The sequence below is a fragment of the Ruditapes philippinarum genome, unplaced genomic scaffold (genome assembly GCF_026571515.1).
Source record: "Ruditapes philippinarum isolate M1 unplaced genomic scaffold, ASM2657151v2 ctg4321_1_1_1_1, whole genome shotgun sequence".
NCBI classification, from domain to species: domain Eukaryota; kingdom Metazoa; phylum Mollusca; class Bivalvia; order Venerida; family Veneridae; genus Ruditapes; species Ruditapes philippinarum.
The window spans coordinates 346,814-360,151 of NW_026856323.1; positions in this window are offsets into that span (position 1 = coordinate 346,814).

Below are 13,338 nucleotides of genomic sequence, written 5' to 3' on the forward strand. Positions count from 1 at the left end.
TTTGCACAATTTGGATGTTTGTTTGTTTATATGTCTTTGTTTTACATCTTTTTGTAATTAAATTATTAAATTTTGTGTTGAGAATTACTTTTGATATTTCAGTTTTACATCTAAATTGATCAGCATTGATGCTTACATTTACTTTAATACGCTTCTAAAACACTTCTAGTCTCTGAGAAGTAAAATATATTTGGCTCAATCAAACTGAGTGTGCAATTTTCTTGTAATTATGTTGTGAATAATGCTTCCGAGGGATCACTTTGTTTCCACATTTTTAATAAGTTCTCACTGAGTGATCCAATTATTATATCTTACATGTTTGATATTTCGGAAAGTTTTAGTCGCATACAATTAAGATTTTCGATTTTTAAAATAAGATATTACAAGCCATTCATTCATAATGGAATTCTATGGTCTTTTAACGACTTACAACATACAACTGAGTAAATTATCTTATTACATATTTAAAGTCGCTGACTCGTTAGAGTAGTTTTGCTTTTAAATTAGCCGGTGCTATGGGGCGTAGACTGAAGAATTTAATTCGACTGCAAGAATTAAAGATACTTGTGTTTTACATATTACATAAATAGCATAGTATCTCAACAGGAGGGACAGAAAAGTGTTATTAAATTTTTTTTAAACTTAATTCAGCTTTCATTTTCAACATTGTATATTTAGTTGAATATTTGAAGTAATAAAAACCCGTCTAAAAAGAAACCAGAAATTTCAATAATTGCATCTGATACCAACCGTAGGTTACTCGATCGAGACAGATGTCTAGTCTTCTACGTTGATGGAAAGATCAATGGACCGCAATCATTTCACAAAATCACATCTTGTAATAAATTAGTATCCGCACTCTACGAGAAAATCACATTCATAAATTTTGCTCTTTACATATCAGTACGAAATAAAGTGTATATTAATTTTATTTCTTAATATAAAATGAAAGCGTCTGCAAAATTTATGAATGTGATTTTCTCGTAGAGTGCGGATACTAATTTTATTACAACAAAAAAGGGAATAAAAGAAAATACAAACCGCTTTATTCAAGTATTGCTATTGTACAGACAGAATGTAATATGGAAACATTCTAATAGTATGCTTGATACTGATACCTTTACACAAGGCTTAACATCGATATCATCAAAACGATATTGTTGCTTCCAAAAAAATACCGTATATTTCAAATTATTTGTTCTGAATAATACATATTTTGTCGTTCAAGTCTATTTATCTGTAATTTTGTTAAATTGATAAAACAAATCACAGTTATCTTACCTTCAAATTAGATAAATCGAATGTTATTAAAAATAACAACTATTGTTGTCAGATACTTTTCAGATTGTTCAAAACTTTTTATTTTCTACAGAGTTCTTGTATTTTCTTCCATTAATACAAATATGTCAGACCTAAATTCACAGATTTATTGATATGTAAATAGAAGAAGTCACTTTTTACGTCAAGGCAGACAGTTTGTATTTCTTTCTTCCGGGACCTCCATTGATACTGAAACAGAATAATGGAGAATTATTTGTTTTCCGTCTGGGTCAATTGTGTTCTTTTTGCAAAACATATTTTGAAATGTGATAAACATCAGCAATTGGATTTTTAAAACCAAAACTAAACGAGCCATTCATTTTGTATGAAAACATACGAAAAATACCAATAACAGAAAAAAGCCATGGCGAGATTACAAATAGTCGCATTAATTCTAATATAATTATAAATATTTACTATATTAATTAATGCAACCAGTACCATTCTTTTAAGTGCATTTAAATCAATAAACTGAATAACTTAAATCCAATTTAGTAATCTGATGATCCGTGTTAGGGGCAAGTTGTTGTTTCCTTGAGCAATAAACTTTACACTCATTACTCAGTACTGATTTTTTCCAGGAACGGATTTTAAAGTGTACCTATAAGCTTGTCGCTTCCTTACTAGTCAAACTTAAGAGAATTCTGTATACACGAACTTAAATAAAATGTTGTTCTCTTACGAAATTTGTGCATGGACAATGTTAATAAATGTTGTTTTAAACAATACTTTGTATCTTATTATCGTTGGAGTAAGGAGTGAATTCAATATTCGTTTCAATCGACACGTTTGCATAAAATTCCGAGGACTTACATCTGTATATCAAAAACTTATATTTGTGTTTCCAGTTGGTTGCTATAAAGCATTTTATCTGTACTTTCTTCTTCTTAACAATATGGTAATAATCCAATGTAATAATTATGTTATTAACCTTAGAGGCCTTTTCCTATTATTCAGACTTTAGTTCTCGCTGCGATCATGAGTAGTTGTTTAATACTGTAAATCTCTTTATATTTGCGTGATCTTTATTTCGAGAAAACCCCATTCATGAATTATTTCGCGGATTCATGAACTCGCGACGTTATTCAACAAAATAATAATTAGCTCTGGAACAATGATATTTTTAAATCTCATTTAAGCACTTTATTAGATATTGATTCGATGGCTGCTTTAAAATAATCTATATAGAAACGATATAAACAAATAGAGTTTAAAGGGAGGTTGTTTGACATGATGGGACTGTTAAGATTTTTTCCAGATAAATAAACCATTTGATGTAGGTTGAGACCACTAATCTTTGTACCGCCTCCGTAGTCGACGGGTTAGAGTCGATTACTTCTTATCCAATTACCTCTCTGGCGTGGGTTCGATCCCCGGGAGATGCTTTGGTAGTTTAGCGCGGAGGAAGGTAGTCTAGTACTGGTGTAGCTCTCAAGGAACGATGGTTAGGAAACTACCCGCCTATATGACTGAAATACTGTTGGAAAAAGGCGTAAAATGAAATAAACAAACAAACATTAAAGATATACTATGCTCAAATTTGATATAAGAAAATATTGATAATTGCTACACAGTCTCTTTGTAAAGATGAAATAAAGATGTTTTAACTTCACACACAGTTAATATGTAATGTTTAAAACTCTACTCACATAGGTCATATCAATATGAATATATAGTGTTGTTAAAAAACTGGCAGTTTTTAGCTCACCTGAGCATGCTCAAGGTGAGCTTTTAGGATCAATGATTGTCCGTCGGCCGTCGTCCGTTCACATTTAGTTGTTAACACTCTAGCGGTCGCATTTTTGCCTCAATCATCGTCAAATTTCAGATCATTGGCGCACTTTGTTTTCCCAGAATCATTATTCAAATTGTAAAAAAATGACAAAAATTGAAAAGCGTTTAAATACCTTTCAGTCAAATCGGGCTAAAGAAAGCATAAACATACGATTTTCAAATGAATTTATTTCAAAGTACATTTCTTAACTATCTTTGCATATATTTCTGTTTAAATTGTCCCAGCTTATTATTGTAAGAAATTCAAATGTTATGTTTTAGGCTTTTAAACATCAGTGGAGTCACTTTAACAACTGTCTGTCTTGATCTACTTTTAATAAAAATAATAAAATGTATTATCTAGATACCATAAGATTTGTTTGTTTGCATTTTAAACAATCACAATTAATGAAACTAACACGTTTAAGGTTTTCCTTAGACATTTAAATTTATTCATTTTTCACCATCTCGTTGCTTCTTCGACAATAAAACCCGTTGTTGTTAATTTGTAGCAACGAGACGTTTTGGCAATCGATATGTATTCGGAATTTTTTTCGGTGCTTTCGACAGTCCATTTATCAAAGTAAGGAAACTAAATATTTCTTATAGATATTTTGGCGCTGATGCTTTTCATAGAAAACATAAACAAACCTTGATATGTTGAGTTGAGATAAATGAATGAGAGTTTATGATTCATAGCAATCTGTAACAGAAAATAAAAAATCAAGACAGAGCGGAGAGCCAGTTTGAAGGTCAAGTATTTAATAAAATTTACTCGAAATAATTATGTTTAAAAATAGGCAAATTGTATTAAAAACACGTTAGCGTCTAATAAAATGAGAGCATCGACAAAAAGTTCTTAGTTAACGTTTTTCATTTAAGTTATAATGCTGAGGAAATGAACTGAAAAAATTTAACGTGGAAAACGATAGTATTGCTTCATCTTGTTTTGATAAACAGTTCATGTATTTTACAGTAAAAATTAATACATTAGAGTACTTTGACTTAGAGCATTTTTGAATTTATTCGGAACATAATAATTATACTAAAACAATTTATAGCATTTTTGTTTAAATGGCATTATTTTTATATTACAGTATGCCATTTTATTTCATGATACATATAACAATAAATTCATACTGTTTTATGTCTTTTCTTGTTACGCTTCCCTTATTTATTTATTCATTTATTAATTTATTTATTTATCTATCAAGAAAATGGCTACAGACAGGATTGCATATCACGATATTTTAATTCCGAAGATCAATATAAGCGTTGCATACTCACAAGTATGGCTATGTCAAACATGTTGTAAAACAAAGTATTTACAACATAGTGTCTGCCAAAACCATCATCAAATTATTATGTAATTATAACATTTGTATTAATTACTATTAACAAATCAGACAAGTGTATATAATGTTAACCTAGTTATCAAAGCAAAGTCATTTCGTTTTCTTGTTTCACACATCTAGTTTTTTCGATAGCATGTCGTACTTGTGTGTCATAGAGTTTATGTTCTGACAATTGAGTATACTAAGATTAAACATGATAATATTTTTATTGGTCCAATTTACTTGCCATGATCCATAAGTAAAGTACAAATATTGTAACCTTTTAGTGTTTACTTTTATTTCATTTTAAACTAATTTACTCTATTCACGAAGATGAAGAATGTTTATATTGCTGATTGTGGTGTATTTTACTGTTAAGCTATCTCGCTAAAGTCTCATTACAACTTGCGGTTCAAAATTGCTCCGGAATTAAATTGCAGTCAAATGCTAACAAATTATAGACAATTTTATAGCTAAGCTTGATAAATGTTACGATTCAAGAAAGAACAGTTAAGATAATTATTTTGTGAGGGTTGTTTTTGTTTCTTTGTTTGTTTTTTTTTTGCATTCGAATGTCTTTAATCATAGCTATTCTAGGAAAGCAGAACAACGAAACTTATGTTTGTAATATTATAAGGGCATTTTGTGGAAAAGTAAATGACAAACAGTATAAGACGGTATATGTTTAAACGCAACTTTAAGTAGAAGGACTGTTTAGCTTGAGATAATATTTTAACCTAAAGTATTTAGCTCAAATTGTATTTCTGTCTGTAAGGAACATTAATTTAATTAAAAAAATGTTTTCGTGATAAAATTACTGCTAACTTTATATTTTGATATTTTGTGCTGACATGTTTGTTTTTGCTAGAGTTATATGTTAACGAGATGCCTGTTAAACCTTTAATTTTATGTTATAGTATATAAAACGAGTTAGTTACGAGGGTATAACACTGGCATGAACGAGGGTGGTTAAGCCGGGGTAATTTATTTGCAGAAGCATCCAAAGATGACACCATTACAGTGTTATACACCCGTAACTAACGCGTATACATATTATAACTGTTTTATCTGATTATTTTACGGATGCGGTCATAAGCTGCCTTATATAATATATATTATTATATCAAATAATACAATAAAAGTAAGAAAAAGAAACAAAGAAGAACAAAAGAAATACTGTTACAGTAACATACTTCTATTTTAGAACTTGCGTATTGAATACCTATTTACCTTTTTCAATGGTTATAATTCTTTCAGTGAACATACCCTTCAATTTTTTGTCTTGTGAAATGTATTACTTGATGCGTAACATTTTGTAAGCTTAAAAAAAGCATTTAACATTAATATTTTTGGTTATAAATCTAATCTAACTAATCCCTCTCACCGATCTTTTTAAAAAATAAACTGACACATATCAGGTACAAAACAAACTCAACTGCTTTATTCCCGTTTAGTCCTTTATTAATCAAGGAAAAACAGCCTTAATATCATCAATACAGTTTTAAAATCCTCATTCAGTGTACAGATTATAATGGTGTAAAAAGAATTAAAAAAAAATAGTCAAAACCATGCGATAATCCTAATTTAACGTATAGTAATGCGTTTTTTTTTACAAATTTGTTACATATTATTCGTAATTTGTTTGATCAAAATACAGTTTCAAATCGTTCATTGGTGCGTTTGTTTGATTTGAATTTACGGCTGACCAACACAATTTTGGTCAATTTTTGAATCTTGAATCTTGGTCAACGTTTATGTTTAGCAAATGTCAAAATGGAATTAGTTAGTATTGAAAAGTAGTCTTAATCATACCTGAATGCAGATTTTATTGTTCTGAATGAATCCAAATTTTTATTGCCTGATTATTGCAAATTGATATTGTTATTTCTTGTAAATATGTACTGTTCATTGAAATAGCTAGGTTTAGTTTGGGGTAATTGAACTTATGCTACTCATTGTCTTTTCAAACTAACGTTAATCCATAAAATGTCAAATGTACTTTACAAAAGATGTTACAAAAGATGTGTGGGTTATATTATAAATTATCAAATTTACTACACTAACAAAGAGAGACAACTCTCATTTTAATATCCGCAAAGTCTATGCATTAAAGACGAGAATTAATAAATATATATTGCTTGCTGTCAGACACAAAATCTAATAAAAGTAGGAGATAAATTAGACATAACGACGATTCACGATTGAATTTCGCTCTTTTTGTTAAGATTAAAACTTTTTGTTTCTATAATTTAGATATTTATATGTACTTTCGATGTTCAATGTTATTAAACTGAACCCATCCTTTTAATTAAAGAGTAAAGCAGATGATGTTTAAACTGAACAAAAGTATAAATTAGGATATAATTACTTTGTTTTAATATTACATACGAGCATTATATAAAATGAAAAACAAAGACACAAAGACTCGAATTACCGCAAAATGAGTACAGTTGTACTTGGTTGTACTTGGCGTTGCCGTTAAATACACGTAGTTAATTTATAAATGAGGTAAAACAAGCATTTCCTCTTCGAAACCTCTCGGTGTTATCAACGTATGTTAGCCGACATTAATTTTGTTTATAATTTGAAAGTTATTTTCTTTACTTAAATTTCTTTTTTTATTGACCTGATGTATTTGCTACATGGAATGTGTAAAACCAGGGATTTCACGTAATAGCTAACCAAGTCAGGGAATTCACGTAATCCCTGGTGATTTTGGGGAATACGTGAATTCCCTGATTTCGCTAGGGATTACATCAAATCCCTAAAATATTATTTCATTTTTACACATATTCCCTGATTTGATTGCTGATTTAGATCATGTTGATTAGCGATGAAATTCTTACATTCAATGACCATCAAGTAAACAACTAAAATACTATAATTATTTACAACAAAGTTTTATGCATCCTTGTTTTTATAACAATTATTTTAAGTACAAGATATAGAGGATATTTGTTTGTTTGTGTGTAAGATGAAATTTTATTTCATCGAGTGGGCTTTAAAAACAGTATTCTCACGAGTGGCGTAGCCACGAGTGAGAATACTATTTTTAAAGTTCACGAGATGAAATAAAATTACATCTTACACAACAAACAAACAAATTTTCTTTTTATTTTATGCTAAAAAACAAGTTTAAACGAAATTTCCATAATATTAACATAAATATTAAAATCTGTTTCCCCATTGAGAGCCCCATTTCGTGCGAATTTCTCATTAAAAACAAGAAGTCTTGAGCTGAAAAATAAGTCCGACAATCAACATTAAATGACAGTGATATTATTTATTTTGTTTAAAAAATATGAATGATCGCTTGTTTTAATAATAAAAACAAACAATTCGTGTAGGAGAAAATTCCAACCATCCATCCATATTTCTGTTACCTACTGCGAATTTATATTAGACCTGGCTTTGTTAAATGTAAGCGGCAGCCATTTTTTAAAGTTGTGTATTTCATGGGAGGAAAATAATTTGTGTTTGATTCAGAGGGATATCATTTGGAATTGTTAGTCATACACCTTTTTAAAAGAAAGAAAACATATTTGAGGATTGAAACAGACAATAATTAAGTGTTGACAGATGTGAAAACATGAAAAAAGCAGCTATGAAAATGGAAGACTTGGAACTTGCTCGGAACGCTGGGTTGGTTTACTTGTTCTACGAGCTGTAGCTGTCATTGCTTTTCAATTTTTCATAAAGCATACGGCAGTTATTACTCGTAGGATACTTTAATATGCCCAAATGTCATCAAGAGCAGTTTGCATGTGGAAGGAATGTATTTTTCAGACTGTAAAAATGAAACAAAAAATTTAGAGACGAAATTTGGTGGCAGATTGGAATTTGAATGAATAGAAGTAAGTTTTCTTCTTTTTATTACTTTTGACGTTTAAGGTATTTATCAATTTCAGCTTTCCTTTTTCTTTAAACAGCCTGACATTGTCAGAATTGTCAGCAAAAATAAAATTGAGGTACCACATGGGGAAAATCTTAAAAAAGTAGTTTCGTCATTGAAAAAAGTGAAATTATATTTTGATAATTTTCACTGTGAAATTACCAAATATAATTTTCACGGATAAATCAGTAATCCACTGAAAAGCATAAAATAAATGAATTGTATTCAAGCGTTCTATAATTGTCTATACTACAATATTTAAATTTATTTTAAATATTTTGTATAAAGACCACTAACTTTATAAAGCACATCATGAACAAAAGAGCAAAGTTAACAATCCTGACAAACATGTAGTACTGAGAATAGAAAAACACGTATATACAAGACATATGATGTAAGCATAGAACAATATATAGTAAAAATATTTGTTACAAAATGAAAGAAGAAATTTCACACTTTAGTAATCCATTAATTACAATCAACACCTTTGATGACTGTTATTTGTTTGTACAGGTCAAGCCGTTGTGGTACCTGGAATAACATAAGATCGGAGCTTTCCGACATTTGCAGGACTTTGTCTTGCAACCTATTTTACATGAACATTTAAAAAAACATTGGCCGTCACCAATGGACTGTGCTCTAGCAACAACCCTAACTGATACTGTGTCTTGTTGGTTAACGTTTTCCTTCGTTAGTCCTTGGTACGTAGTTTCCGTAAATTGGCTTGTATTTTCAAAAGAAAGTATCTAGTCGGTTTTTATAAAACAATTTATCTAAATGAATATCCATGTTACAAAAGTTCCTGGTATAACTAATTTAATTTGCAATAGCACTTGAACCATTTGATAATTCCAACTTCACATGTTATAAAACTGACTTGAACAGTATCTTACAAAACATATAATGTAGAATGCAATTATTTGTCTGATAAATTGAAATATACTATTTACATGTCTAGATGCCTTCAGTGTCAAAATAGGTTTGCAGATGAGTTATGCTAGGGCGACACCGATGATCTCCCCGGGTTTAAACAACCATTTTTTACTATTTGTACCAAAAGCTATAATAAGAACCAACTTGATATACGTCTACAAGACAATGTTTTATATCAGATATCTAAGCTTAAGCTTCCCTCAATTCAGATAAAAATGTTCAGGTTTTACGTTGCACATATATATTATAAAAAAAACATGACTTCCCCTTGGCGGGCTTAAATTTTGTAGCAAGAGATATGAATTGAACATATTTTTTAGGTGAATTGACAATTTTTTATTGCAAAATATTTTTTGCTTTTGATGCTTCAGAGAGATATAAAAAACATATTTTCGAAAACCGTTGACCCCTGAAGGTTGAAGCAAAATTGACCCCAGGGCTAGTATTGGAACTAACCTGCCTAAAATGAACTAGGTTGGTTCATTCCTTACATCTTTTGAAAAAAGTAGAATTTATTACAAAATATTAAATTGAAATAACAATTACTTTTACATTTTAAAATTGATGAAATATATTTTTACGAAATCACAATAACACCTAAATGAAAAGTAAAGTAAGCCATGTTGCTCACTAAATATGTGCTTTAAGCACGCAAAAGGGTAGCAGTAAAATTTGTTATTCTGTTGTAATTCAGTTTTCTTTCCCTTGCAAGCATGCCTTTACATCTTACATAGAAAGTTGTTAGAATTAAAATGAATCTACCGATGTTATACAATTTGTTTATTCTTATTATTTTACTATTCTCAATGTAAAATATTTATTTATCAACAAAGAAGTCGTTGCATGTCTGCTGTTACAATTCATTACGTATAAAAATATATTCTCCCCGTTTCAAACTTATCCACAACGATTATACGGTTTCTTTGCTTTTTTTATACGTTTGGTATTTAAATACATAGATACAACTTATCACTTCGTTTACAGATTTTTATACTTCACAACAGCAGGTGTTAAGTGCTGTGTGGCATTTGTAAAATGTTGCCCGTACTTCACTTCAGTGTTGTTATATTTTTCTGCTCATTCAGGCTCATTGATGTCAGCACTATTGAGTGTTGAGAATTGAGTACCGCTCATGTACAGACTCAATCAAACCGAGCCTGCAATTCTCTTGTAATTTTGTTGATAAATGCTTCCGAGGGATCACTTGGTTTCCAGATTTTTGTACACTCGGTTATAAGTTTCAGCCTTTTTCATTTGGTTTGGCGACGTTTTCGAATAAAAAAGATAAATAAAAGAACAACAAATATATTAGAAATTCTTGGACCGAATCAGAATGCTACATTGTTTGATAATGTTTTTATCAAATAACGTCAGATATATGTGCACATATAGAAACACTTTTGTTGCAATCTTGTAATTGGAATCAGGAACAAATATACTTTACACTCAGAAACCATTATTACGAAATAATCTCAGCAACTTTGTTTTTTACAGAGATCTGGCCTTTTGTATTAATTTTAATATAAATAAAAAGGCTGAACGTTACTTGTATTTCACAGTGTTGTGTTTATATTGAGAACATTTGTCTGTTTTGGAGTCAGAACGTTACAGATATTACAGGATATTTACCATGAAATTCTGATACTTTTTACAACATTATGCAATAAAATTGAATATTACTTGCTTCTTACGGTTTTGTTTTTGACATAAACTATTTGTATTGTCATTTACAGGTGTTCGGTGCCAAACACGTTTATTGATTTACAGACAACTAAGTGTGTCTTTATCATGTGCATATTCTAAGTGAAGAAAATCAATTGGTTGGTCTTTCATACTTTATTTGCATTTATATTTATATTTAATTTAACTTGGTTTCTTAACTTATTTTGCATCAAGGTGAATTCGATAATATTTAATTTACCATCTGTTTGGTGTTTGGTTTTGAAAATATATATATGAAACTTGCTGTTTTTATATTATGTTTGAGTAAAAAGGTTTATAAATTGTAGGTTTGAAATTGATTTGTATATTAATGAATATTCAAGATAATAACTATTATTTACTAACACTGTGTGTATTACAATCTGCAATTTTCATATTATTTTGCTGTTTTAATACTTCCGAGGGGGCCACATTCGGATATATCACAGGGTCATCATTGTTTGGTTAGAACCGATAAATTAAGCTTTTTATTGAACCTTAACCGTATAATTAATTATTTAAATCAGTTGTCTGGAAATAGTTATACTGCTCTCATGAAGAGAAGAGAGACTTACGTATTTCAGTGATCTGTAAGGTCGCAGTATTAACAAAGGGCATACGGTCTTTCATTGATTTCTTTAATCAGATCACCGTAGGGAACGTGTTACAGTATCGCGTTTTTCGGTTACAGTATAGAATTTTCAAGATGGAGGATTATTGATGGGAAGAGATGTATGTGATTTTTATTCAAGTCCATACTACTAGCAGTTTAGTTTCTAAAAGATGTTTTATTGCTTTGCTTGTAAGGAACAGAATCCGGTATCTAGTCATATATTTCTTCAGACCCTGCACCGCAGATTTATCTCTATATTGTCTCATTAATGTGCAGATTTGACAGTTTAAAAATTTGAATCGAGAGACCAACGCATTTTTCCCCATTCCGACATTATTTAAGTATGCCTAGATAAAGTAAATCTACAAAACGTTAGTCCTTTTTGTTTAGAAACGTTTATAAAAGTAAATGACCAGTTGAACCTAATTTCCTGTTGGTAAAATGGGTTTGAAAAAATAAACAATGTTACAGTATAGAGCGAGGTTAATTTTGAAGGGTTACAGCATAGACCTAGCGACTTTGATGCAATGTTGTTACAGTTTATACCCAGATTTTGGTTACAGTTTAGATACTTGCCAAATTTCAAACAAAGTTCGTGTATCCATTATTTTTATGAAATAACTCTTACCTTTCTATTTAATACATTCTTGAAAGGTTGTATTACTTTTTTTCTTCAGCAGAATAGTTATAGTTTGCTATTTTTCTTACTTTAAGTTTCAGATTGAGACTTTTTGCAGAATAAGTAATGTCCTAAGTAAGGACTGTTTTCACGACAACAACAATAACTGTTATCGAATTGTATTGAGAGAAGAAAGATTATTGCTTGATTTCATTACACATTAAAATAATGCCTATTAGTAATAAAATAGAGAAAAAAGAATACTTAAGTCCAACACGGAAAACATAAAAATGTTGCAGGATCAGTTTGATTAAACCTGTTCATGGACGGTAGTGGTAACTGCAAGCTACCGCCTACGCCTCCTAGCACCGGTTTCAGCAGAATTCACATTAAACATGAACTGTTACACTTTAGATTTTTTAACATCTGTGGATATGTTCATATGGCGGTTATCATGGAACCTTCAATGTTACACGTTATTGCCATTCTATGAAAAGCGGCATATTACCCCCAGGTTAATAATTTCGTGTGCCCTAAACGAGAATACAATGAGTGAAACTAAATACAATGAAATTTTGAGAGGGGATCGCAGGTTATGAATCCTGCATACCATAGATAAGCTGTCAAAAGACACAATTAACAAGCAGGCAATACCCTAAGAATGATTAAACAGTATTTAAGTGAGCAATTTTTCAACCTTGAATTTTATTTTAAGTTGGAATTTCCATCTACCATAATGTATTTTGTAAGTATTTAAAAGGGTTTGTTACGTTTGGCTTTCTTGGATTTTAAGTTTCAACGACACTGAGGTCATGCGAAAACATTCCTGCTTTAGTGTAAAAAAAGACCTCAGAATCCCTTTGTGAAACATTTCAGACACGAGTGGGCACCTGACTAGAACCACTGACCTTCCGTAAATTAGCTTGATAGATTCCTCACATACAAAGAATCCAAAGTCATGATTGGATTTCAACTACAGCAGTAAATGAAAGATAATTTGCAGTCGACGGCCTTATCCCGACTCTGCCACTTTTATGTACCTCCATCAGGCTCACTAGAGAAGATATTGTTATTGTCTGACCTTAATTTATACTCTATAACTTTCAATATTATTTTCTTTTTCAGAAACATGAAAACTGCTATACAGAATGTC